Genomic DNA, 27,507 nt, shown 5'->3' on the forward strand with positions numbered 1-27,507 from the left:
GCATAACCCCTTCACATTTATAATTTCTGAATTCAGTGCACAGAGAAACAAGGGTGACATCAAGAAGGAGGTAAGGGAGCAGGGGGGAAAGGGAATGTTTCCATACCCTCCTGCTAGCTTTTTGCTATAAATCCCGCCTTCTGCCCCTAGGAAGTGTAAGTTAATCCATTTCTCCCTGGGGGAAGAAAGAAAAACATCAGGAAAATAGCTCTAGGATGGCTAAACAACTAAGTGTACTTGGTGGTTATTTCTACAACAGATCATACTCAGTACCCCAGGTTTTTCTCATCACTGAGTCTAGAGCCCAGTCAAACATGACTCATTACTACTAAGAGCGGAATTACTTTAGAAAAAGAAACCTATGGTTCCTTCTTTGCAATGACTTATTTCAGTACCTTATCTGGAAAAGCAGCAGCTTTATGATAAGCATCAACAGCCCGGAAGATAAGAAAATATCATCCAAATAAAATCACTCTTTGTTCAGAGTTACCAGTTTCTCCTGGAGCATTCCAAAGCCAGCACGAGTTATACTCATACATGGTATTTAAAATATTTAAAAGAAAAGGGAATACATTACCAGGGGCAGGATGTCACTTGGATTATCAACAACTTCAAGTGTTGTGCTTCTTTTGCGGAAAAAACAAGTCCAAAATGAAAGGCTGACCTAGGTGGGCAAGAGGCCATTCCTCTCAGTGTGATCATGTAAGCCAACAAGGGACACTGAATTAGATACATACATCGCAATATTGAGAAAGTGAGATAGCCTTTTCTTCCTGCAGCTGTGTCTTATAGCATATGGTAAATACCTGAGCTCATATTTGATAAGGCACCAGAAAAAAGTCTAATCTCAGTCTGATTCTGCATAGGCTAATTACCCCGGGGAAATCAGTGTTAGAATTATTTTTAGTACTAACAAGCAAAGGGAGCGCACTGCTGAAGTGTAGCTAACGTCTTCATTGCAGAGGCGACGCGCTGCAAAAACAGGGCCATGTGCTGGCCAGCTTCCAAACTCTTGCCATTGCATCTGAGCTTAAACTTCCCTGTAGGGCTTCAAACGATGCCAGTCCGGTGATACAGATCTTGTTCTGCTATTGCTCTATTGTCAGAGTTTCATTTGCAAAGCATAGTGGGATGCTAAACTTAAACATAAATAAAATAAAATAAAAATAAAAAAAATAAAATATGCATATATAATAAATAATAAAATAAAATAATAAAAACTTGACCTGATGCTGTCAAACAAATTAGTACAAGCACTTCATAAAAGACAATATTATACGCTTCAATGCTTGAATGGAAATAAGAGCCTTATTTTCTTGATGTAAGCTGAAAAAAAATCTACAGATTTGTGAGAGCAGAAGTGTGATCTGTGCTCACAAATACTATCTAGGGTAAATACAAAGCTTAAGAGAAGCATGTTTATTATATGCAGATTATGCAGGCAACATAAGCAATACTTTTTTTTTTTTTAGGTTTTGAGTTTGTTGGGTTGGGGGGGGGGGGGGGGGGGAAGCGCGGTTCAGATCCCTGGGTTTTTAGGCTCTGGGCTTTCAGCTCCCGTACTTGGCTTTTCGTTTTTTAATTGGCTTAAATGTGATAAGCTCCATCTCTCACAGGCACATGAAACAAGCACACATCTTCCTCCACTTATCACACAAGAGAGGAACAGGGATGCTCTAACTCCTTAGAGACTCTTTTGCACAATCTGGAGAGCTTTTTTCTCAACATTTATGAGCAGACAGTAACTATGAGAAGTAACAGAACGACCAGCTGCTACAAGCATCTTAAAATAGCATCTGATAGTGAAAGTTACTGAAAAAAAAAATCCCTGCACCTGCCTCCAGCTTATACAAGTATTGCTTTCGGTTTGCTTCTGTCTATTCTAAAACAGTAGAAAAATGATGAGTATGTACAGGGGAAAGGAAGGAGGAAGTGTTTGGGTGTATTTTTATAAAAATATTTCACAAGTTCCTTCCACTTTTTCAGCTTCCTTCAAAATACCATAGCTCATAATTGTACCTGTGCGAGTCAGGAGGTCCCTTCAATCTTTTCAGTCTAATTCATGGGATGGTACCAAGCTGGTACAATCAGATATGATCTTTAGAGTGCAATCACACCTATCAAGCATCAGACCTCTCCAGGGACACCTATGCATGAAGATCTGCTTCCTGCAGCCCTGTACCACGGGTGATGATGTGCACATCAAACTAGAGCCCAAAAAAGATCCTGGAGTGACAGATACTGCTCTTGGAAGGCACCGTGCCATATGCTGAGGTCATGCTGGCAATCGGGATATTTCTTTACCATTGACTATATCTGGTTTATAGTTTGCCTCATTGTTCTCAATCTCATCGGGTGATCCCTAGGTGATGCTCTAGGTGGCACCTAGAGCAGGGCTCCTCCAGGAGCAAGGGAAGAGGGACAGCTGATGAGCAGCAAGGGGAGGGAAAGATATAGGTACAATCAGAGTAAGAGTGAGATAAGGAGAGCTCTAATATAAATAGAAAAAGGAGAGGTTTAACAAAGTTCACATGAGGAGCAACACAAGATGAGAGAGGCGGGGACCCTGGTGCTGAAGGAGCTGGTGCCTGTCCGGAGGAGCTCCGGTGGGAATCCAGCCCTGCAGCCTCCTTCCTCCTCACTCTCTCCTTCAAGCCCTTCTTCACCTCTCTCATAACAAAAGGTATATTTTTATAACAAGAGGTGTACAGAAATAGATCATCCCTTTTCATAACTCTCAGGGAAAACAAACCTAGGAAGGAAACAGGAGACTTATTTCCACTGTAGGCCAAGTCAGCCAGTCCCTTTTACTAGCACTTAAGTCACATTTAAATAAACGAAGTTTGTGTTTATATGCAAATTACTTGTCCCTGTGCCAGCATTACTCCCTAAATAACTATTACTGTCACACTACTAATCAAAACTCAGTGACTATAGAAGAAAGATCTATTAAAAGCTCTGCGTGATTCATTATTTAACCTCAATTTACCAAAGTGGCATAAACAGAACACTTTTGATCCATAGAAATGGCCTGATGCTAACTTGAACAGGACAAAAGCCTGCACCAAGCAGGCTGTCAACAGTTTGCCCTCTTTTCTTCCTCACTAACAGCATGTTCCTCTTCCCAACAGCAATGTGGCACGTGCCAGGGCCAGAGCTCACGGTGAAAGCCGGGTACACAGGAGAGTTCAGATTACCTTGAAGCTGTATTGACCTGTGCGATTAAATGTCCTTTCACATTTAACATCTTCACATGGTTTGGGTATATCTGCAGATAAAATGGCCGAGTGTTTTTACAGTCTCTTAATTCACAAAGGCAGGAGGTTGAAGGCAACTGGCCCAAAAGAAAATAGAGGTTGGTGTGTTGTAGCGTATCACCGAATGAGGGAATTGCACCAGTAATAGCCCTCATTTTCTGCAAAAACCACAAGCCTCCTTACAGAAAATCACTGCACTTCGATAACTGGCATTGTGCACTGCCACTGGGAAAGCTGAAACGGAGACTAGAAAACCCACATACAAATAAAGTCCTTTGGAAGTTCTTGGTAAAACCAAACGTTTGAGGGTTTCTGCACCATCTCCTGCGCTGTCACACAATCATCAGTACAGCTGACTTGTACCTGGCTAACAGCACAGAGACTGGCGATGGACAGGGACCCACAACCACAGGTGAAATGGAGAGCCTGGGAGAAGCACAGGGAAGTTTAAACAAAGAATAAAACAAATATTTAGCATTCAAAGCAGTCATTAGATCCTCAGCTCCTGAACAGCCACAATGAATCCACCTGGAGTGTCTGAACTCCAGGTTATAAATGGTAAACGAGTGTTGATTTGGAGGGAGACAAACCCCCCCCTTGTCACTGGTATGTTTTTCTGGGGCAGTAATGCTGAAAGACACGCAGCATTTTTTAAATCTCCAAGAAATCACCTATGAATATGGAGAACTACTGCACACATATGCTCATGTTACAGGCATGATAACTTAAGCACATTAAAGTTCTCCACTTTAACTTTTTTCAAAATACATGAACATTTTAGTGGGCTTCGTGGATCCTCAGCTCCTCCAAAATTCAGTTACAAAGGATCCCGAGATAAGACATTCAGAAAAATACTGATGCAAGAGCAGATAATTACTAGGGAACAACTCCTGAAAAGAAAGATCTTTGAAAGCCATGGTTTTGTGTTGGTTAAATGGTGATACAAGTACAGTGTACCTGCTACAGGAAGGTGGGGAAAGGCAATTCTAGGAGAAAAACTTAACAATAGGCAATAAGCTATGCTTTTAAAGATGTCAGCAGTTTAGATAATAAGAATAAGCCACAAGTTATACGACTAACTTCGTAAAGCCAAGAAGCAGAACACCTAGTCTGATAACAAACAATGTAGGAAAGAAATGCATACAAACTAATCACTAATGCCAAGAAAACTTCTCTTGCTTATGTCAGCCTGCCTTCTGGGTAAGATTAGCACTAGTAAGATTGTTATACACAGAAAAGCAAGCAAATGCATCAATATGCCTTCTTCCTGGACTAAAGGAGCTTCATCCTCCTTATTCATACTTGTGATTCTGGTGAATAAATTTCACCCTGGACAATAACTTAGTACTTTAAATATGAAGAAGCCAATGCATGCAGCTAAAACCAGTCACATTGCCCCCCTAAAGTAAAGGCAGTAAAATGTTCAGTACAGAAATGGCAGCATAAACCTAAAGGCTCCTTTAATTTTTTTTTATTTTTTTTTTAAATTGTAGATACTAAATGTATGCCAGCACGCATCTCTAAATGCCAGTCATTTCTCATAGAAGAGAGCCAGCTTTGAGGTTTATCTTTCCATACACCATTTGAATTTTCAGCCTCCTGGCACTAGAAATATTTGTCTTTTCTCCAAGTTCTGTTACAGTACTATTTTCCTATTGAGAAGATCAGATAAAGTTGGTAAATTTACCCCATTTTCATTGGCAATTACACTTTGGCATTTCCCAGGTCTTAACACTGGGATTTTGCTTTGCTAAAGCTGAATCCCCTGAATACCAACATAATTTTCAAGAAAATCACAAACTATGATCCCAGTAACTATTTTAACTTTGAATAAAAAGGTCAAAAATTAAAATATAAGAATCTGCTGCAATCCCATGCAGGGATGAATATTAAGAGACCTGTTCAGGATTTTACCTGCAGAAATTCAGAGAACCTCAAGTCTATAGTAAAGCCTGGTTTTGTTAATTCTGGTGCATTCCTGGAAGTGATCTAATCAGAAAAGTTCCCCGAAACAGAAATACTGGCATTGCTAAGTTAACATGATGCCTCTTTCACTTGTGCCTGATGAAGTAATTTAAAATTCACTTTCAGCTCTTCTAAGATACTTGGTTTATATGGCAAACCTGCTCTGCAGCCTTCATTTTGCACATTTTTCCCCTCGCTGTAGTTCCAGGCAGCTTTTATGCAGGAATTAGGCTCATTGGTGTTACACTTGTGCTCTGGTCACTTGATCTGATGTCATGGACAATTTTCTTCACTGCTTTCTGTTTCTAATCCAGAATTTTCCAAAGTGTTCTGTCCTCTCTGGGCCCCAGTAAAGGCTCCTTTCATATTACACTGTTCTGACTGCACGCCCTGTCAGAGATCAGGTCCTGGGGACATGGACCTTTGATCTCACCCAGTATGGCTATCATCACATTGCACAGAACCAGTTGCTGCAGCTGTTGTCCCACAGTTGGGGCTAACACGGGTATCACATAGCCATGCTCGATCCTAATACCTGCCTCACTTCAGCATCTGCAGCACAACGTGTTGCTCATTCACACCTACCTTAAATCCATTTTGGGAGAAGAGAGAAAACAGAAACACCCTCCACTTTGAGGAACGCTGTTATGGACCTGTGATTCACGGCAGAACTTTCATGTATCTTTAAACACTTTATTCATTCCCACTGTACACCGGCAAATGACAGAGTGATTACCTTATCTGTTGGCGTGAGACGCCCAAACCTCAACATAAAAGTATTTTAAATAGAATTCAAGAGATGCTCCATTTAGAGCCAGAGTTTGCTGGATTTTATTCCATTTCAATAGCATCAGACTGATAACCACAAAACCAAGGTCCAAACAGAGAGCTCCTGGTGTGCTACATCCAAGTGGTGGACCCATGAAGGCATTAACTTCTGTCCAAATCAAGCTACTCTTATTTTGAAAAACTGCAGACATATTACACAGTCCTTAAAAACACTTTAGTCCTGATTCATCCGAGGTAAATTCGCCATAGGCAGGGTGGGGTAGTTTGCTAAACTTTAAATACCTTCCCCTAAGCATATCTACAGGTCCTTGCTCGTGCTGCCAACCGCACTGGCTGCTCATTTGTACAGTTACCACAGTGGGGGGTTTTGTTTTTAATTCTCCTTTCATGCATACATACCTCCAGGCAGGAGAGTTTAGAACAGATCAAACTGACCACTACACTTGTCATTACCATGCCCCATTCACATACTCTCAAACTGAATGTTAAGTGCATAAATGATGACCACTTAGCCCATAATTAACAAACAAAATGCAGAGTTTATTAATCATGGGTGTTTAGTTCTGGTGAATAGTAACTAAAAGGCATTTTAATTCAGCTATGATAATTATACAATCTCCTGTATTTGTTCATGGATTAAAACCACTTAGAGCTTAAAACGAAAACTTTTGCAACAAGTGTCAATAAAAACCTTTCAAGATATAGTAATGTTTTGAATGGATTTAAGAGCTACCCACATTCCAGTTGCTTGTGTCTAGTAGACATGGGCAAGAATCACTAACTTGGCAAGTGTCCTGAAATGCAAACTGCTCACAGCCAGCTAAACAAATGAGGAGGTTTTCTGGTTCAAACAGCTTTTGCACCCAAGTAGTAGCCTTCAGCTTTCATTTGCTTAGTACCAAAGACTGGACAGATCTTTTTGCTAAAAGATTCTATGAGGCATCCGACGTTGTTTGGTGGATGTTAGGAACCAGAAATCTTCCTGAACTGGAGGAAACAGGCTGCATTTCAAAAGTCAAATATCTTCCCCTAGCTTGTAATGAGCATTGTGTCCTAAATTACAGTTTTACAAAGTTAAACATAATTCAGCTATTTTTACACTAAGTTAAAAAAAAAAAAAGGTATCACACCCCAACTACGAAGGTACTATTACAATTACCACTATCTGAATTTGAGTAGGGAGTGTATATTCTAAAATAACTACAAGCAATCCCAAATAGCAGGACTTCTACAAAATCCACTAGAATATATAACTGGAATTAGTTGTTTGCATTCAAAAAGAATAACAAGACAAAACAAAACTCTACAGTTAATTGTTTCCAAGTACAAAAAACTGGGAACAAAGCCTGCTATTGAATGAGCATTAATGATTTGCCATTTGGTTCTGCAGATGTTTCCCATGAGGGAAGACAGCAAAAAACATTCCACTTGAAACCCAGGGAAACAAGCGACAAGGAGCTGAGTTGTGTTACTTTATTCATTTGGATATTTAATTGAAATTGTCAAACCCACTAGGTTCAATTGGATTTTACTTTAAGGGGAACTTGTATCCAATAAAATTTCAAAGAACAGAGCTTCATAATCCCTTCCCACTTAAACTCAAGTGCGCCAGGCTTTAAAAAAAATTTCACAGCTACGATAACATGAGCTAAGAGAGTCTGCCCCATCCCTGCTGACAGCTCCAGATCATCACCACCTTCTCATCCATAGCAACAAAGACAAATGCCTGCTCAAATAAATTAGTATGGCCATCTCATTTCCATTCATGTCCATCTAGAGATTAACAAACAATATGGATTACATATCCCCATCCTGCCTAGAACTAAATTCTAGAGCAGGGCTTATCTATTCAGGAGTGAAGAATGAAAGCACACGTTCATAAATCCTGAAAAGACAGAGCTGCTTCTGTGTCTTAATTTATGGTGTTACATGGAGCTGGAAATCTTTTATTTCCAAATTAGCTCTTATCTCTGATCTTCAGCAGCAAAGATATACAATTCAAAGCATTTCCAAAACAATGAAGTCTGAGCTAACCTAAAATTTCCAGTAAAGCAAAATTCACTTTGCAGACTACAAATGTAGTTCTTCAGAATGGGCAACAGGAAGAATTGTCAAAGGTACAAGCACTTCCCAGAAAGGAAGGATATGAATAAGATATCTTTTTTTTTCCCCCCATCTCAAAAAGCCAACAAAACAAAATTCTCAAAAGCTACATTACTATTTTGCTTGTATTTTAGCAAGTTGTTTTTGTGGGAAAGTGAAAACAAGCTAGCAAAGGAGCATCTGTGTAAATACATATGAAACAGGCACCCACGAGGGCAGGCAGAAAAGTCACCCTCTGGGTCACTTAGCTCCAGCTCTCACCATGCACTAACCAAGAAACCAGATGCAAGCAATCAAACTAACTAGTTTTAATTAGGGACCACCAGAAAGTGGTATCAAGATGCTCTCCTATAACACCAACAGTGGTCACACTACACATCCTACCTACAAGCACAAGGATCCCAATTTGTCACCAGCAGCCCTGCTTCAGGGTTTAATACGAGGGGGTGTAAACATCAAAAGCAAAGGTTAAAAAAATGCCTGAAGGTCAGCAGACTGCTTATGAAAAGATAACAAAAAAAAAAAAAGAGCCTGTCTCAAAATAATAGAGAAATATACACTTAGGGAAACAGAAATCAAGAGCAAAATCATAAGAGCCTCCAGATTTTCACACAATAATCCAATTATTTCACGAGTGATAAAACAATGAAGCCTTGCAGCAGTAGTGTAGCCTTGCAAAATGTCAGATCAATCTGTGTTCTTAACAGAAGGTTACAAAGAGCCAGTTAATCAAAACTTAAGGAAATACAGCATCAAGCACACTATGTACTGCAGGTTTTTCCAAAAGCGTGAAAACAGAAGCTACATCTAAACATTCACCTGCTTAGAACTGATTTGGACAAAGTAGCAGTGTTCTTAGAAAAACCTATCCAAATTTTCATGATATCTAGCTTGTAAGTGGACTGCATCACTCCAAATATCGATTTAGCCCAATAAGCTGCCTCTAATTCTGACCAAAAGCAGATGCTGAGGGGAAGAATATAAGGTCAGGAAATTGTATAGTGATTCTGCCTGCAAAAAAATCTCCTGGTTTCCAGGAATCTCCAATTTAGGGACTGCTTCAGCTAGAAATTGTGTCTGCATCTTTGTGATTAGGAGTCCTAACATACTTCTCTATTAATTTGCCTAACAATTTTTAAAATTCATTTATATCTTAAACAACAGGAAGACACTGTGGTAATGAGTTCCATAGATAAATTATGCTTATGTGAAATGGTATCTCCTTTTATTGAAAAGTACCTCAGAAAAAAAATCATTGAATTTTGCTCATTTATTTTCACCTCTAAAATCTTGAGTCATGTGAAATTATGAGTAATTGCTCTCTGTTTACTCCATATCACCCAGATTTTGCCCACTTCTGCATTATCCTCTCTAATGATCTCTCTGAATTGAAAAGCATAGATCATTCAAGGAACGTGGTTAATATTATAGCATCCAAACATCTTAACTGGCACACACACCAGGCATACAAAATATTATTTCTTTTTCTGTGAGACAATTGATTTGTCTGAATATATCATGTAGTGCAAAACAATCAAAGTTCAAAACCATCTAGGAATGTTTCAAGAAGAGTTAATTAACATCTTATTTTCCGCAGTCTTATCATTGGGTGTAACTAACCATGTTTTTTAAGTTGAAAGAATAGGTTAAAGGGTTTTAAAATGACCTATGATTGGTTGTGCAGCTTTTTTTAAAGGTCATCATTTTTTGATTAATAAGACAACTAGTAATTCCTAAATACTTTTAAAAAATTATCGTAAAAGCCTCCTTTACATGATGAGTTAGTGCAAATGAAGTTACACCGTGCAGGTATTTACCCCAGCTCAGCGAGGCGTATTGTAATGTGGGTGCTTAAAGAAGAGTTTGTTTTAGGAGATGGCATCCTCAGGGCAGGACGGACAACCCACACAGCCCTAATGCCTCACTACTCATACGATACCCAAAATCCAGGGAAGATGGAGCACATCTAACAGACGTGAAGTCTCCATTAACAAGGCTTCCTTATTACTGATCCCTAAATTGGACCAACACTGCCTGCCCACACAGCAATCGCCCCACTCCGTGGCAATGCTGGTAAACCTGTAGTTACACCCAAACTAATTTCTTCAAGCAAGAAATTGCCAGGCATATAATAAGGTGATCAATCATTTGATCAAACACAGGAGACTTGGCCCGGTTTCTCTTACTGGTCTTGGTCTTCATTAGTACCCTCACACAGAAGGCAATGGGGAGTTAATCCTTACTATTCAGAGACACAAATTACCTAAATAGTAATATATCTCCTCTGCTTCTATGATTTGATTTTATAGCATTGGCAGCTTAGAAAATAGAGGTGCACTCAGGTAGAGCTGTTATGCTGATAATCATTTTGAAATCAGAGTTCGAGGTGCTTGTGCTTCTGACATCCTCATAATCCTGCAAAGACCAATTTAGTCTTGAGAAACAGCCTCCTGGGACCCAGGGAACATTTAACAGCTTAACTTCGGTAGAAAAGGGTTGGGGAAAAATGTTCCTTTTGCTTATAAACAAGCTTCTATGCAAGTCTATTATCTAATAAATACAACTGGAAGTAAGATGGGAATGTGGGAAGGATGCCAACATAAATCCTCCAAATCTGAGGAAATCGGGAGCAATTTTCCACTCAAGGATGGAAATGGCGTGGAGGAAATACAGAGCATATTTAGCATGCTTTGCTCTCCTCGGCTAAGGTAAAGCTTCCCTCTCTCCCACGCCAGGAGGCTGCTGCCGGGGCAGAGGGACCCCAACCAGCATGGAGGTGATGAGAGACCCCAGCTCTCTCTACCTCGGGAGACTGAAATCCAAAGCCCCATACTACAAGTAGTTCATGGTATAGGAGTGAGTCACCAAATTGGATAAAACCTGAGATTTTCGTAACCAAGTGACAGCGCAAGCAGTTACACGTGCCCTGCATGAATTTCACTGCCGCCGGTGAAGGCCTCATGGCAAGCTTCAGCTATCAATAAGAAATTAGCTTTAGAGATGAAATGGGCAAATCAGCACAATGTAGACTAAAGCAGCAGAAGCAGACACTTAGTATTGCCTGGAAATCTCAGTGGGAGGAACTGAAACGCTTCTGGGGTGAGGTTTATCCCCTGTCCCAAGCCCACCCTGCCCACACAGACGGCCCAACCCTGGTTTCATCATGGGCAGCCCCGAATTCCAGGGAACTTCAACAGTCAAAGCACAATCACTATTCTCTTCAGAAGCATTTCTTGCCTGAGCAGGTACATTTTGAATAATTACCTGTTCAAGTAAGAGGAATTTCATCAGTGCAGTTAGCTGGAAAGCAGCTGCTTATATTACTAAATGCATAAGCCACTGGGGAAAAAAACTTGCGGTGAAGTTAAGCCAGTTATGGTAGTAATTGCCTCCAAAAGACATGATGAGAAACACTTCTAGCCCTCTGTTACGGTCTTATGCACTGACCAAAGAGGAGATGATTACAGGAATCCACGTGCTGTGTAGACACCCACCTTCCACCAACTGCCAATGACAGTGGTGCCCCTCTTCGTGCCCTTGTTTCTTAATCGACACCTTAAATACACACATCTATGAACTATTCTATTGCTTCTTTAATATAAAGTTAAACATTTCTTAACACCACCAAATTTACCATCCCTGTGAAAAAAAATGAAAAGCGCCTAAAATTTTTTAAGAAATAAAATGAAAGTTTCCTCTCTGCACCATTTTCTTCGAGTTGTTCTTCCCACAGCTACTGCAAAGTGAAACTACACACACCGAATCCATCTTCAGATTGCATGATAGGGAAGTCTATTTGCTTTATGATAAGCTATTTTATGGTGGTATTGAAAAGCAGCAAGAAATAAAACAAATAAGATTATTACTCAAATATACCCATTCATTCTGACAGCTAAATCTACCCACTCAACAGTCTCATCTTCTGAGAATGAATCAAAATCACTGCAAAACACATGACAAATTCTACAGCTTAATCATGGAAAATTAATACAAAAATATCCAGGTAAGAATTTCTATTTTCTTAACGCCACACAGTAGTAATTCAGCTTCCAGTGTGCTTTGAGCAACTGACTGTCATAAAACTAAGGGCGCCAACTGGTTTCTTGCCAGTTGCCATAGTCATGCTATGCTAACTTCACTGAAAAATTAGACTATTTCTCATTAAAAAGATCTGTTTGTGAGCTTGTAAAGAGCAATACCTTAATTCTTAAATTTCCCTGAAAGGTACCCTTAAAAACAACTTTGCTACATTGATGTACTTGTGCGAATGTTTTTCTTTGTTGTTTGTTTGGGGTTTGTTTGTTTGTTTTTACTCTAGGGATTGTTTTATTATTATTAAGTAGCTTATTTCTTTAACTAAAGTCAATAACCAACCAACTCAATTTCAGTAAGCGAGTACACATAGGGATGAATCAGTTCAGCGAAAGCTGGCTGGGAAAGGAGAATATTTCTCCAGCATAATTTTCTCATATAGATAACAAAAAATATTCACACAAGATCCAAGTATCTTCTTGAGCAGCATCACTAAAGCAATACACAGCAAAGCAAAGCGCAGAGTAACCTCGAGCCTCTCACTACAAAGTTACTTCTCTTGGATAGTTGGGAAAGTACGAAAAACGATAGCAATTGGGCTGGCACAAAACAGGCAAAATCCACCAAGTCTCCATAAAAAAAAAAAAAAAAAAAAAAAAAACCACCACAACCCAAAAACACTTCAAACCCCCACTGCTTCCACCAGAGATTTTTCTTTTAAAGAAAATCCACGCTGTATTGAAACCAGCGCTGAGGACCGAAGCAGAGGGTAACAGCAAGCGCAGGCACAGCCCCCACGGCGGAGAGGAGACACCCCCCACCCGGGGAACCCAAACCGGGGGACCCCGGGTCCCGCGGGGTTACCTGTGCTCCGGGCAGAGCCCGCCGAGAGCCCGCAGTCGCCCATCTCCGCCGGACTCGCTCAGCAAACGCCGCCGGTCCCGGGGCGGGCACGTGTGGCTGTGGCTGTCACTGTCACCGCCGCCCCCGCCCGCCCCCCGCTCCGCCCCGCGCGCTTCCCGCCCGCCTCCGCCGCGGCACGAAAACCCCTGGGCTTTACCGCAACCCGTCCCCGCCAGCATCCCTTTCTCAGCATCCATTCCCCCAGGGCATCCCCCCTAGAAGCATCCCCCCCATCTCCCCGGAACATTGCTCTTGGAGCACCCCCCAGCGGCATTCCCTCCCAGACCTTCACTCTTCCGCGTCCCCCAGGACATCCCCCAACCAAATCCCAAACCCGGAGGGTTTTGTCCCAAAGGCCCAGGGGCAGATGGGAAGGTGGCAGCAGAGGGGGTGGGGGGACGACAGAGGAAGGGGCTGGCAGCACGCCCCTGGAGAGCCACTGGGTGAGGGTGGAGCTGGAAAGGAAACTACGTGAATGACTGCAGGCGAAGGGAAATAAAATCAACAGCAGCACTGCCACGTAACAATTTTTCTTGGCTGCATCCCCTAACACTTTTTCTTGGCTGAATCTCCTGGTGCCTGACAAAGGAGCCAAGTATCACAGCTGTGTGTTTCAGGCAGGGAAACTGAGGCAGGGTTGGTTAAGATGACTTGCTTACCTGGCATGCCTGCAGCTGAAACAAGGTCCCAACACGTGTTTCTTCATGAGTTTGCCACAGCGTGGAAAGGCAAGTGCTACCCAGCAGCCCCTTCAACGCCAGCTTGTTTCTGGAGCGCTCTGTGTCTCGCACGCCACCACACACCTTCCCGGAGATCTCACGCACGTCACACATCACCACTCCCACATGCGATATATGGCGTCCATTGAGCGTGGTATCACTACATGAGGCTCAGAGCAATGAAGCAGGGAGGAGGGGGGAGGAAAGCTTAATGATGGAATTTATTTACATCCCATGCCTATCATTCTGATCAACAGGAATTGCACGTTATCTAAAAGCGCCAGCTGACGTAGGGACACTCGCCTCATATCGTCTACTGAAACTTGGTGATGCAATCATATTATGCCGTTGCAAAACAGAAATTGCCATGCACATGTGGTAAGGGTTTGTCACAGGGCAAAGAATCACTCCACCAACCACTGAATAAAAACACGGGGAAAACATTATAAAAGTCACTACTCCAATTCTTTCAACTAAATCTGGAGAGGAGGAATTCACACATATGCACAGTCCCAAGATGGATCCACAAGATCAGGAGCAAGGAGCTATATAACAGTAGGATTATTGCTTGGACACGTGAGCAATTTTACAGGATCAGGGCAAAAAAAAAACCAACCAACAAAGCTTTATTTTGCCTCTTAACTTAAGATCATGTTTGAATGGCCAGACCTAGGGTTCCATCCAGCACAGCTTTGACAACATCAGTTACTATGGTCAATATTATATCAAGAAGTAAGCAGCAACTCCTAAAATGAGTAAGTTTTGCTAAATGCTGAGCAGGCCAGTTTCACTCAGCTCATGCAATCAAAAATTTAAGGGGAAGTTGGCTGAGAACGGAAAACTAATCAACTAACTAAGCTGAAAACAGAGAAGAAAGCAAGTTTGTGCCACTAATGTTTTTGCCATCCTTTCATCTAAACCAAGAAAGGTATCAGATTCAGATAATTAGGTAAGTTTGGAACAAGAACAACGTAGCCTTTAAAATACTTTTCTGTTAGTTCTGTGATCCCACAAAATGTGTATCAGTAGTTCAGTGCATGTTTTGTCAAAGACTACAGCCAAGAGAGAAAACACTGTAAACACGCCCAAGGGCATTCTAATAGAAAAGGCTGCTGATTTTTGGAATAGCAAAAAAAAACCAAAAAAAACCAAAAAAAACCCCAAAACAACCACCAACCCAAAAAGAGTAGCTTGTGTGTGTCTCTGCCAAAATAAAATATAACAATGTTCCTTGGATGCAACAGGAGGAAGACAGATACAAATGTTAAATTCTTGTACCCCGTATCCACCCAAAGGAGAAGAGCTTGCCCCAAGTTAGTGGCAATAACAAGACAAATCAATTAACTATTACAAGACTACCCAAAGATGGTCCCTTAAAAAGAATAGCTTGAGAAGCATTCTTCCTTTGAACGTTGTGTAACTGTATCAAGTTCTGAGTAAATATTAAGGTGTCTTTGGTGAGAACTGCTGCAGCTGCCTTGGAACATGCCCCTTACCAGAGCTGTGTGTGACCTTTGTGTTTCACCCCATCAGGACCATGTCATGGCTTATATATGTCCTCCAACAGTGTGTATGCAACAGGTGGGAAAGCAGTGCATGTTCGGTGTGTGCCATGTTTGAAAAATAGTACAACGATGGGACTAGAGTAGAAAGATTATTAAGCAGGTGCGGACAGAACTGAGAAAAAAAAAACCAAACTTGTTCTATAACAGCATTGGTTTTGCTTGTTCACGGAAAACATGTCACTGCAAAAGGATATTCAGAGTGAGAAGTCGCATCTGGTTTCTAGTTCCTGTGATGGCCGGTGGATGTGGTGACTCATTACTACTCTTCAGCCCCTGTAGATGCTGTCCTTGCTCCTCTTTCCTCTATTTGATAGATTCATAGTAATCTAAAAGTGTTTTTTTTTTTCTAGAACACTCAATTATAGCAAATAGGCAAGAAACCAGAACTATTGAGAACTTGTCTTATCATTATCTTATACTTGAAACAATCCATCTATTTACTAGCATTCATGTTAACTCTTCCCGTTTTTATCAAATGCTAGTGCTTATTTCACTTATTCCAAAAAAATAGCCTTTAAAAATTGTGGAGTCTCCTTCTCTGGAGATATTCAAAACCTGCCTGCATTCCTGCCCAGTCTGCTCTGGGTGACCCTGCTTTGGCAGCAGGGTTGGACGAGATGATCTCCAAAGGTCCCTTCCAACCCCCACAATTCTGCAATTCCTGTAGACAGTTTGGTATGTTATATGGATATAGTATTTCTGAAAAAAGCCCTATAAAATGGAGTCACCTCCAATTTGATGGCTTATTAGAGATCTTTCTCAGCTAACTAAACTTTCTCTGTTGTGTGCTGACTTTTTTTCATAACTGAGAGTGTGCCTCACTTTCAGAAGTGGAGTTGCAAAGGAAAACCTCACCGCATGAATGAAAGGGAAGCAATGGGAGAAATCAGCCCAAATTTGGTGAGAGAGCTGCTATCGCAGTGGCCAATGCTATCCAAGGCCACAGCACATTGAATGTCAAGGCTCTTCATGGCTATGCTAGAAATGTCAAGGCTCTTTGCTTCTTCACTGCTGACCAAGAAAGGAAAGGGAGGACGATACCAGGCAGATCCTCTGGGAATAACTTTACATCACTGGCAGGCTGGAATAAAGGGAGAAGGGGACAGGACACTATGGAAATATCACAAAAACCCTAGCAAAATATCAATGTAAAATATGAAGGGAGTCAATATAAGGTTATCTTATGAATGTATCCAGTGCACTCTGAAGCCATCAAGAACCAAGACATTCATTATTATAACATTAACTCATTAAGTATAGGACTTGGAGATAAACGCTAGTTAAATCCCACTGTAGAACACACCATCAAAAAACAAATGAACAGCTAAAAAAGCAGCAAACAAAAACATTTCAACAGGAGAAATTTAAGTGTGTATATCTAAACAAGGGTTCTTATTACCTTTCCAGGAATACTCAGAGGGAGCCGCTGTACACCTTCCCTTCAGGCATGCAAATGTTTTTCTTCTAGATTTTATTAAGGATGGCACTATCAGTTCCTTTGAGGGAAGAAAAGAGAAAAATACATAATTGAGAACCACAGTTGATATTATCAAATCCCACTCATCTTTTGTGTGACTGTCTCATTTTCTTATAAGGGACGGAAAAGCTCTCCTCTCAGAAAAGAAAAATTGCAACTTTTCTCCTTTGCCTTGATTTTCTTCCCTGTAGTCTGACTGCTGAAAGAAAAAATTACCTCATCAGCCTTTATCAAAACCTGGCCAATGGGGATCAATGTGAGGCTGCTTAATATATTGCTTTTATCTGCTTTCCTAATCACAGGCTCAGCTGCAGCCCTTCAGGGTTGCAACAAGTGAAGCATTAGTACCCAGCCCACCCCCCTGCAGAGCCTGTTTCCAGCAGCACATCTTCCAGAGTTACGATGAAAAGACTTGAGGGTACAGAGGCAAAAGGAGATCAAATCACAGAAAAAAAAACAGCATTTTAACATACATGGAAGGACTTTCTCCTGACTTCATAGGTAGTGTATCTAGCAACACAAGTATTTGGAGCTCAATTAAATAAAGAGCATTTGAGCAATCCCTCCTCATGTCTGCTGTCTCACCTACAGGTAGAAGGTGTTCACTGGAGACACCACCAAAAGCTTTGAAGGCCCCCTTATCATGATTCTGAGCAATTCTGTTTGCACCCACCTATTCACCACTAACTTTACTGACTTGTTTACAAAAGTTTGCTATATAGATTACTTTTGACATTTGTTAGCCTAGGGCATAAACCCTCAGGTATGCAACTGATAAAGTCCTTTCAAAAATCCAAAGTGAAATCTCATGCAAGAGTTAAGTGTTGTATTTTATTCCTTTTATTCCAAAGTTGGACAATTGGGTCCCAGGAGTCCTGATGACCCCAACACAGAGAATTACAAGTTTCTAAGATGTAGCTCATTTTTCTTGCAGCTGAGCACCTGGTTTACAGGCTGGATTTGGAGCAGGACCAAGGGTGTTCTTGCTCTCCAGGTCTGTGAGCATTAAGCCATTCCCAGCACGCAAACCAAGAGCTGCAAGGTTTAAGTCATCCTGTGCAACTACACAAATAGATGTACTGAAGACTTTAGGAGACTTACGCGTGTCAGTGATCTGGGATTAAGACATGAATGATGATAATCAGTTATGGTTTGACTACTCACTTTCAATTCCAGCAGATTACCCTGAAAAAACACATATTTTTATTCCACTTAACATCATTACGATTCACCTTATAGGCTGTGTTGTACATTGTTTAGAGCTGGATTGTCTGCTCTGAAATGTGACTGACCATTTTTTGTCTGAACAGCGGAAATGTCACATGGTGAAACCTGAGCTCAAACTTCAAAGAAATGAAACCATCACAACCCCAAGTTTCCTTCTCTCTCTTCTTTAATCACATGCCCATGTTTGTGTGCAACTCAACCATTTCAAGCCATTCAGCGTGGAGTACATTTTGAAGAGCTGTACCTGGCGAGAAAGCATGAAGATGCACAACAATTCTTTCAACCACTCAGGATTTATTAATAGCTTTTAAAAACTATTTAAGCAGGCTGAATTTTGTGTCAGATCTTACAATGTATTATCTATGTAGTCATTTTCCTTCCATTCATTGAGCAGCAATGCAGAGGATTGTTTCTTGTGCAAACAAACTTAAAGAACATTTGAAAATTCAGCTTCTGATTCATCCCCAAAGTAGTGCAGTGGATCTGCACGCTCCTGAGAGCGGCTGACAACTTCTAAAGCAAAAAGGTACTCAGGGAGTTGAATAAGGAATTGTATCCAAGAGTCTCCAAGGAATTTACCAGCATTCATCAATTCATCCTCATACATCTCAGAAGTACTGTCATAAAAATGACTAACATGAGCTAATTTTTTGTTTTATGGTTGGCTCAAGGTTAGATGGGAAACCAGTGACAGTCAGAAATAGAATATGAAATTTTGATCCTTCCAGTAACACCAAAGTGTCTGGTAGGGAAGGAAAAGATGAGTGACTTATTTTAGTTTGGTTTTTCTGCTTGTACCTCTTGAAAACTGGCTCCCTGTAGTTTTCATCTTAAAGCCTTGTGTCTTACCAGACCCACAGTGAGGCATTTGGTCCTTGAAATCAAGGAAATACATTCCCTTGCTGCTTCCCAGTCCCTTTTTGCCATTCGTAGATGTTTCAGGCAATGGTGAGATCTTGCCATGAGAAGGGGAAGGAGGTCCCAGCTTCTGCTGAGTTCCAAACACAGGAGGAACACAGAGCCAGAGTTTGTATCTCCCATTTTCAACCTGCTTTGACCCCCAGATAAACTGCTTTGCACATATTGCTCGTTCCTCTGTCAGCTTTAAACATTAAGCCAAAAGGCAACTACAGCTTAAAACATACCACTGGCACAGTATTAGTTGTCTTGTGCCAGATAGAGAATACCAAGGGCTCTGGTCAGTGACATGTTAAGATTTTATTTTTTTTTTACCCCACAGCAATCTCTTGCTTAACAAACTTCTCTTTAAATCATTATATTGATTTCTCCTGTAACCCATGGCACTAAAAAACATCACCAGCATGATGATTTGAACGCATTGACTGAAGTCAGAGGATCTTTGCTATTTGGAGCCATACTTTTCTTCATAGTCTTCCATTTCTGGTCTTTTAAAGTGTTTGAAGATTAACTCCAGCAACAGAAAAGACAAGGTATAGAGACTCTGAATAATGCAAATAAGTTATGAAGAAACACAGCATTGGAAAAATAAAAAAAAAAAAAAAAAGTCTTTCAATATTTTTGTAAAATTTCCCCTGAATATCCTCTCTCTGTACCTACCTGGAGTTATTAAAATCAGATTATTGGTGTACATCATCCCTGTTTTCTCACAAAGTGATCCTCATGGGAAGAACATGCAAACACAAACTAGAAGAGTAATACAGTGTCCTGTGGACAAGTCCTGGATCTAGAGAACAGGGACATGAATTTAAGAGCTGTACTCTGTTCCAGACTCTACTAAGTAACATATTTTTCTTTTATATCTATTTTCAGAAAAGTGCATATTCAAGAGGGTATTCTCCTATCTTGCACCACTTCTGTGGGAACTGGTATTTGCTCAAAAATTGTGATCTGAGGTAGCTAAAGGAAGGAAAAGTTACACATGAGAAGTTTTAGCACAGGAGAGTCTTCAACAGTGTTTATTAATAATTGATAGCTAAGAAGCAAGTTTTGCATTCCTCAAAAGTGACTCGAATGAGGAAAGTTAGCTACTTGCTTTCATTTCTGCTGTTAATGTTTTCCTATTACAGCACTTATCACTTCATTATACTACAAAATTTCATTAAGCCTAAATGCAAACTCTAAAACTGGGAGCACAGCAGACTCCATCCACGTTAATAATGCATATTTCCAGTACATTTTTTAATTAGACTAAGTAGAATTGTTGACTCTCAGGGATATTAGTCTTGCATATATTTCTAGATGTTAAATGAACTATATTTAGGGTCCTGGACCAGTATTTACACGTAGACATGGCCACAAGACTATTTTGAGTTTAAGTTACCAATACTTTCCAAGTGTTATTTCACTGAATTTCACTGAATTTTTTTAGAGTTGGAAGGGACCATAAAGATCACCTAGTCCAACTCCCCTGCTGAAGCAGGATTGCCCAGAGCATGTCAGAGCATGTTACTCAGGACTGCATCCAGGCGGGTCTTGAAAATCTCCAAAGAAGGGGACTCCACACCCTCCCTGGGCAGCCTGTTCCAGGGCTCTGTCACCCTCACCGTAAATAAGTTTCTTCTCATATTTGAGTGGAACCTCCTATGTTCCAGCTTGTGCCCGTTGCCCCTCGTCCTCTCACTGGCAACCACTGAAAAGAGTCTGGCTCCCTCCTCCTTCAACCCACCCTTCAGATACTTATAAGCATTGATAAGGTCTCCCCTCAGCCTTCTCTTCTCCAGACTAAAGAGTCCCAGCTCTCTCAGCCTTTCTTCATAAGGGAGATGCTCCAATCCTTGAATCATCCTTGTTGCCCTTCGCTGGACTCTTTCCAGTAGTTCCCTATCCCTCTTGAATTGCAGTATTCCAGTTGTGGCCTCACCAGTGCAGAGTAGAGGGGGAGAATGACTTCCCTCGACCTACTAGCCACACTCTTCCCTATGCAGCCCAGGATTCCATTGGCCTTCCTGGCCACAAGAGCACACTGCTTGCTCATTGTCATTTTGCTGTTATCCCATAAGCAAATAGAAAGACTTAGTCCTAAAAAACACTGACCTGCAGACTCTTTAGTCTTTTAATTTCAATTACTTTTTAATGTTTAAGACCCAGAAATGACCAAAGGTGAGCTAAGAACCACCATAACTAAGCTTACCAAGGTTTGGTGATGACAAGCTAAAGGTGACCAGACTGCAAATCCAGGCCAACTGTCACATACACCTTTAAAGCCACTAGTACATAAAGCCCTAAAGGTCTTGACAGGGATATGAAAGGCTATCATGCTTCCTATGCCAAGGACAGCTGCATTTGCCAAAGAGGTTACCAATTCCATCTGCTCACTACCACCCCATGCCAGACATTATCACACACAGATCTGTCAGCAGAGCTGCAGCTGTGAGATCTCATTAATCCTCTCTTCTGTCAAAATAAACTGCACTAGCAGAAGCTTATTAATTAAACTAGTTCACCTTCCTCCCTTGTCTGCTGCAGTCATGTCCTAACTAGCTTGTACAGAAGCTACGTCCCCACATCCCTCTCCCATTCTGAGCTGTTCCAAGAAGGCTGGAGATCACTAAATCTGTAGGAGGCATAATAAAACTCATCAAGCAAAGCACAGTTTCCTATGCTTTAGCGTGATATGATCAGAAATGTTAAAAACAAGCAATGCCCACAGCGGGCACTAGTTAGATACAGGCCAAATGTGATCAAAGGCTGTTAACATCGGCATGGCTTCTCACCCTGCTCCCAGCCATTGTTCTTCAAGACAGCTATTTCTAACAAGAGAGGTACTTTGCAAAGGGGTTTGACAGTCTTCAAAGCAGATCTGTCATCCAGGCGATCTTCAGAACAGCCTAACGGGAGGGCAGGAAATTGTGTCAGAACAAGGAAATGACAAGAATAACTGCCTATTTTTGTAACTATGGATTTGTTGGTACTGGATCATTCCACTGATCCACAATTTCCCTGACCTGCCTCCGGCAGGGACCAGTATTTGTCAGAGCTGAGGAAAGTGGAAACCCTAGCGAAGGCATATGGTCGATTGCACAATGCTGGAAGTTCAGGGAAATTGTCCTCTGCGGCTTCAGGAATGGTTAAGTTTGCATCTGAAAGCACAATACCCAGGAGCAATTATTTTAGCTGCGGTTTTCCTACTTCGTCAGTCTATGCGATTCAGAATATAAACAGTAATGCTGAATTACAGTAACTGGTGAATGCCCATTTCCCAGAAAAGCTAATGGGCTCAGTTTCTCATTCTCTTTGCTTATTGTAAAGGAGATACGATGATTTCCCAACCTAGAAAAACCTATCAGTCATGCAAAGCAAAGAGTTTTCTCTGTGAAAAGGTGAAGATCTGGGGTTATTGTAGAGTGTGTTGGTGAAAGAGGGACAGGGTGGAGCATGAAGTGCTGGGGTAAGACCTCAGCTGCTATGATTTAAAACAGCCCCCGAGGCTGCTTTAATTTACTTTGGAGCCTTTCCTAGAACAAGGTTGAACATTTTGCAGACAGGACGTGAAACACAAAAGCCTTTGCACAGGCAAAAGTAAATGAAACAATCCCTGGGCACGAGATGCTAATATCTCCTCTTTAAAAGCCCAGGTGTTTGGACTGAGTTTAAACCCTTGCTTAAATGAGGGCAGGTGAAAACCCCACCTCTGCATACACAGCTATGTTCCCTTTCTTCTGGGTTTGACAGAATCCAGCTGGAGTGGAGATGATTAGGGAAAAAGCATAGAGCAGCCTCTGATATAACATAAAAGTAAAAAATGGGTGAATTTGAGGTGTAGAAGTGAGAGGCAAGCATTTAGATTTGAGAGCACTCATTAAAATTCATCTTCCACGTGTCTGAATTGTTTATGGAGGATCACCACAGCCACTCAGCCCCTATAAACTACAAATGCCAGTCTAGAGATTTATGGTACTGCAGCCTTAAAAAAACACCTAATCCCTGTCTCAGCAGTTTGAGGCTGATATAAAATGGATATATATAAAGTATTTCAAGCTTGCTTTCCCACACCCTTCACCCCTCCACAATAAACCCAACAGGTTACTGTTAAGTTTTTTAATATAAATGATTTACCTAAGGACTAGGTGGGTAAAAGGGGAGAAAGAGCACTAAAAGTTGAGTGATGTTTCTAGGTAACAGTCGGAGATGACAGCCAGGTGTTCTATACATCCGGCTTCAGCACTGCTGATAAGAGATATGCAAGAATCAATAAATAGGGAATAAAAGCATATTCTGCTTTGCACAGGGATACGAATGAAAGGTTATAGTACAGAATGATCAAAACCAATTCTTATGTCTGTACATTTACCATCCTCAATATCTAGAGCTAAAATACAGCAAAAGAAAACAGGAAGAGAAAAACAACCTGTTGAGTGTGGGTGTTTTAAAGGGCTTTCTAATGCTTAGCATAACATATACACTTTTATGGCATTTCTATAAATCACATGGCAAGATGTTCCAACGTTATGTATCATTTAAGCATCTTGTTGTTCATTTTCTTTATGAATCCCAAATTGATGCAAATAATTTAGCATCTGAGAAAGATTAGACAGCCAAATTATAAAAGATTTGGTTCTTTAAAAAACAGGATTTTTACCACTGTAGAAAAATACTTGCTTCTTAACTCCTCAACTCCTCTGAATATCTGTAGGTACCTAAACATTTTTCAAATTTGCTAAGAAAAGGTTTGCAAGTAATCCCCTCATAAAAGCTGTGCTGCTGCTCTGGCAAGTACAAATTCTCAGCTCACTCCATGACCATTTAGAGGACAAACGAAGTTTCACCATTCGTAGTACAAGTGTGCAGTTGTACTGTTTGCTTTATAAAGTTTATTAATTCCCTGCAATGCAGACTATCGCAGTGCAGCCTTAGCACCAGAGTCTTATTTTTAATGGAGAAAACTGAAGGTAAGTCCATTGTTTGTCCAGTTCAGAAGAAATCAGACCCAAATCTCCCATGGTTCTGGGGAAATGCATTTCTCCACCTTAACTTTTAAAACTTACTTTCAACACAGCCAGCATTTCCATGTTGCAAGCTGTGATCTAGCAGCTGGTGAAGGAAGTTGTGACATGACACCTCTTACACCAGGAGAATAAGACCAAAGCATTCTTGCTTTCCTTTTAACACTCACGTACAATTTTTAAAGCCACTTGCCGGTTGATGGGAGAAGAGGAGGACAGAGGGGTTAAACAGAAAGAGGGAGAGTTGTCCAGCAGTAGCACAAAAGGGTTAAGAGCTGACAGCAGGCAGGCAAATTGCACCACATCTCCTCCTTGCTGGAATCACACTGCTATCAAGGCATTTCTGGCAACCAGCTGCTGCTGCACATTGTCCCCACCTATGTTTTACGAGAACTAAAGAGAGTAATTCTGTAGGATCAAAAATCAACCTTGACCATTTGTTGGCAAGAAGGGAAGAGATCAACTATCTAGAGGGAACAAGGAAAGTTCATGAGAGCTTAAACATCTTTTCCATGTGGCAAAACAGAAACTACACTGGTGTATATATGTCTGAATACAGTGCTAGAAAGTGTCAAATGGTGCAAGTCAAACATCCACATAAATGACAATCAAGCAAGTACTATTCTCAATATCCTTGAACTTCAAACAGTATAATTCACCAGGCACCAGCTGGTAAGTGCATTTATTTGTTTTCCTATGCATATTCCTTTCCAAGGGATGAGGCACTCAATTCTGCTGAAGGCCAAGTGTAAAATTATAATTACAACAGTGTCTAAGCAGAGCAAACTGGGAATCCTTCCAGACTCTAACCTTGCAAACATGCAAGTAACCTGGAAAGTTAGATTGGAGACCATGGGGAGAAAGGGGATATGTATTGGGTAAAGAAAAGAGGTGTTTGTTTCCTGGAAACATACAAGTTCTTCTCCCTCCTCACCAGTAAACATCTTAAAGTGTAGTTTAGGAAAGAAGGCAGATCATTGTGACGCAGCTTGCGGTCACATGCAACCCTACTACAGTTGATGAATCTAGAGCGATGTCCACAACTTACTTGCTATTTCAGATGCCACAAAAGACCCTCATGGTACCTTAGGACCAATCTAGATCTATTTCCTAGGAGACCACAAGCTACAGAAAAAAAACATTTCTTCAGAAAAATATCAGATAAGCACATCAAGAATATTTTCTCTTCTTCTAGATTCCTTTAACAGGAAGAGAGTAGCTTTGTAAAAATAGCAGATAGTCCCTGAAAGCAGACCCTTTCACCACATTAGAATAAAGACTCTAAAGGTCCATACCAATATTGGCACCAAAAATAGCACCCCCCACAAAAGCAAGCAATATTCTCCAGTCAGTACCTGAACTATTTTCAATGCCCAGACTGGCTCACCTTACACTGTTTTTCTGCCTGTGGCCAATACTCTAGGATGTTCTGGAACTAGAGAGGGGAGGAAAAAATCCAAGACACTGATATAATCCTGATGGAAAAAGCAGAAATACTCTAAACAGCAGAACTGAAATGAGCAGGAGATTCAGCATCCTGACACTTACCTGCTCCACCTGGAAGCAGAAGGATACAGCTCCTACCACCCGATGCCCTGGTCCGGGGCAGGGGGGACACGCAGGGACAGCTCTGCTGCTTGCTGGTCTGGGACACCACAAGGTAAGTTACTGCAATACATTACAGTTCCTTTTCATACTGATGCAGCTTGACTTAGTCAATTAGAAAATGCCTTCAGGTTACCCTGTCATCCCCTCCAATCCTGTATTCAAGCACCCAACATGTATTCTACTCCCCAGTTCACTGCATTTGGCAGTAATTTTGCTAAACAGTTATATTCTAGGGAGAAAAAACCCTATTCTAGAGCCTTTGCTTCTCCTGGCATTCATACAAAACTCTTCCCAAGTAGCCTGGCCTTTGATTCCCGCTCTTTACTCAGCTCTGGAAACCCTATCAGCAAGGCTGTGCTGCTTTGCCTTGTTTTGCATCACTTGGAAAAACCTGAACTGGTTGCATAAATTTGAGTGGCTGTTTTGGCTGGTGGAAGCTGAGAATCAGGTTTGCCTGAACCCATCTCCTCTGTAGCTATGAAAGAGAAGCTGAGGTTCAAAAGCCTTTTCAGCACTGGTGTCTGCAGAAGGGGACTCTGCCTCCTCCCCAACCCCCTTGTCCTGGTTTGAGGTAAAACAGAACTAATTTTCTGTTCAGTAATTTTTCCTTTTTAGCTGAGCCTCTTCTAACTAAACTCTGAAATTAACAGCATATTGTTCAGAAACTGCTCACTCTCACAGTGATAAGACCTGATAATACCAAGGAATGGTACGTAGAGAGGCCCTTGCTTATACTTATTGCTATAACAACCAAGGGCAGGTAAATTTGTTATTTGCCCCATTGGAGGGTTGGAAGCAGAAAAGCGTAGAGGGGTCACACCTGTGGGGAGGAATGGACAGGACAGGTGACCCAAAACTGACCAACAGGGTATTCCATCCCATCTGTATCATGCTCAGTATAAAAGCTGAGGGATCAAAGGGTCATCTCTCTTCCTTCAATGGCCGACATCTGAGGAGGACCCTGTCTGTTCGTCTGCCTTTGATCCCAATCCGAGCAACCCTGACTCCAGATCCAGAATCCAATTCCTGTCCATCACTGGGTCCAGCCTGGGACTTTCCCCTGTGCCTCCTGGTGACATGATCATCATCCTGGGAGCTTGATACAGTTTTGTATATACTGTATACTTTTTTTTTTTACTTTTCCCCCCTTTTTATTATTATTTATTATTTCATTATTTATTAATACTTTCATTAGTTTAGTTTTTTCTAAACTCAAATCTCTTTTATCTCTTCCTCTCCTCTCTTTTCCTTAGAGGGGGGAGGGAGGGGCCATCTGTCATTCTGATTGGTCAATCTGGTCAAAACCACGACATCCCTTCAGATGCCCCTGCAACCCACTGCTCACCCAGCTCAGTCTACCTAGGGAGCAGATCACTTTGCCAGGGCCTCCAAGGAGGAAACCACCTTCAGCAGTGAGATGTAACATGGATAACTTGGGCAGCAGTAATACTTTCCACCAGCTTAGTATGCAGAGGACCTCACTGATCACACCTGAAGTTCCATAGGGTCATTATGGTTTCTTCAAATCACACCTTCTCAGTACAATTATTGCTTTTATCCTGGCTCCCAAAGACACAGAAGATCAACTAGATGAGGTGTGGTCAGAGCAAGTCACTTCCCACCTGAAGCCAGTTTCCTTTCTAATGATTATGTATTAATACTTGGATTGAATTTGCCTGTCTGAAAAAAGTGCATGCTTAAAGTATTTCCCCTTTTTAGTTCATAGTACATGGGAAACGAAAACACACAAGTGTGCACTACTGCTTCATTTGCCTTTATGAGTATCTCACACTGCTGTATTTTACATAGCTTTAAGTCTTAGTGTGCAGGAGTGGGAATGCTGAGAAAGTCTGATACAGCATAAACATTCTTAATGCTTGCAAACTCACTCTAATTTGTGACCTATCTGAAGGGCAACCACCACCTTTTGTAATTTCA

The sequence above is a fragment of the Numenius arquata genome, chromosome 11 (assembly GCF_964106895.1).
Source record: "Numenius arquata chromosome 11, bNumArq3.hap1.1, whole genome shotgun sequence".
Taxonomy (NCBI): Eukaryota; Metazoa; Chordata; class Aves; order Charadriiformes; family Scolopacidae; genus Numenius; species Numenius arquata.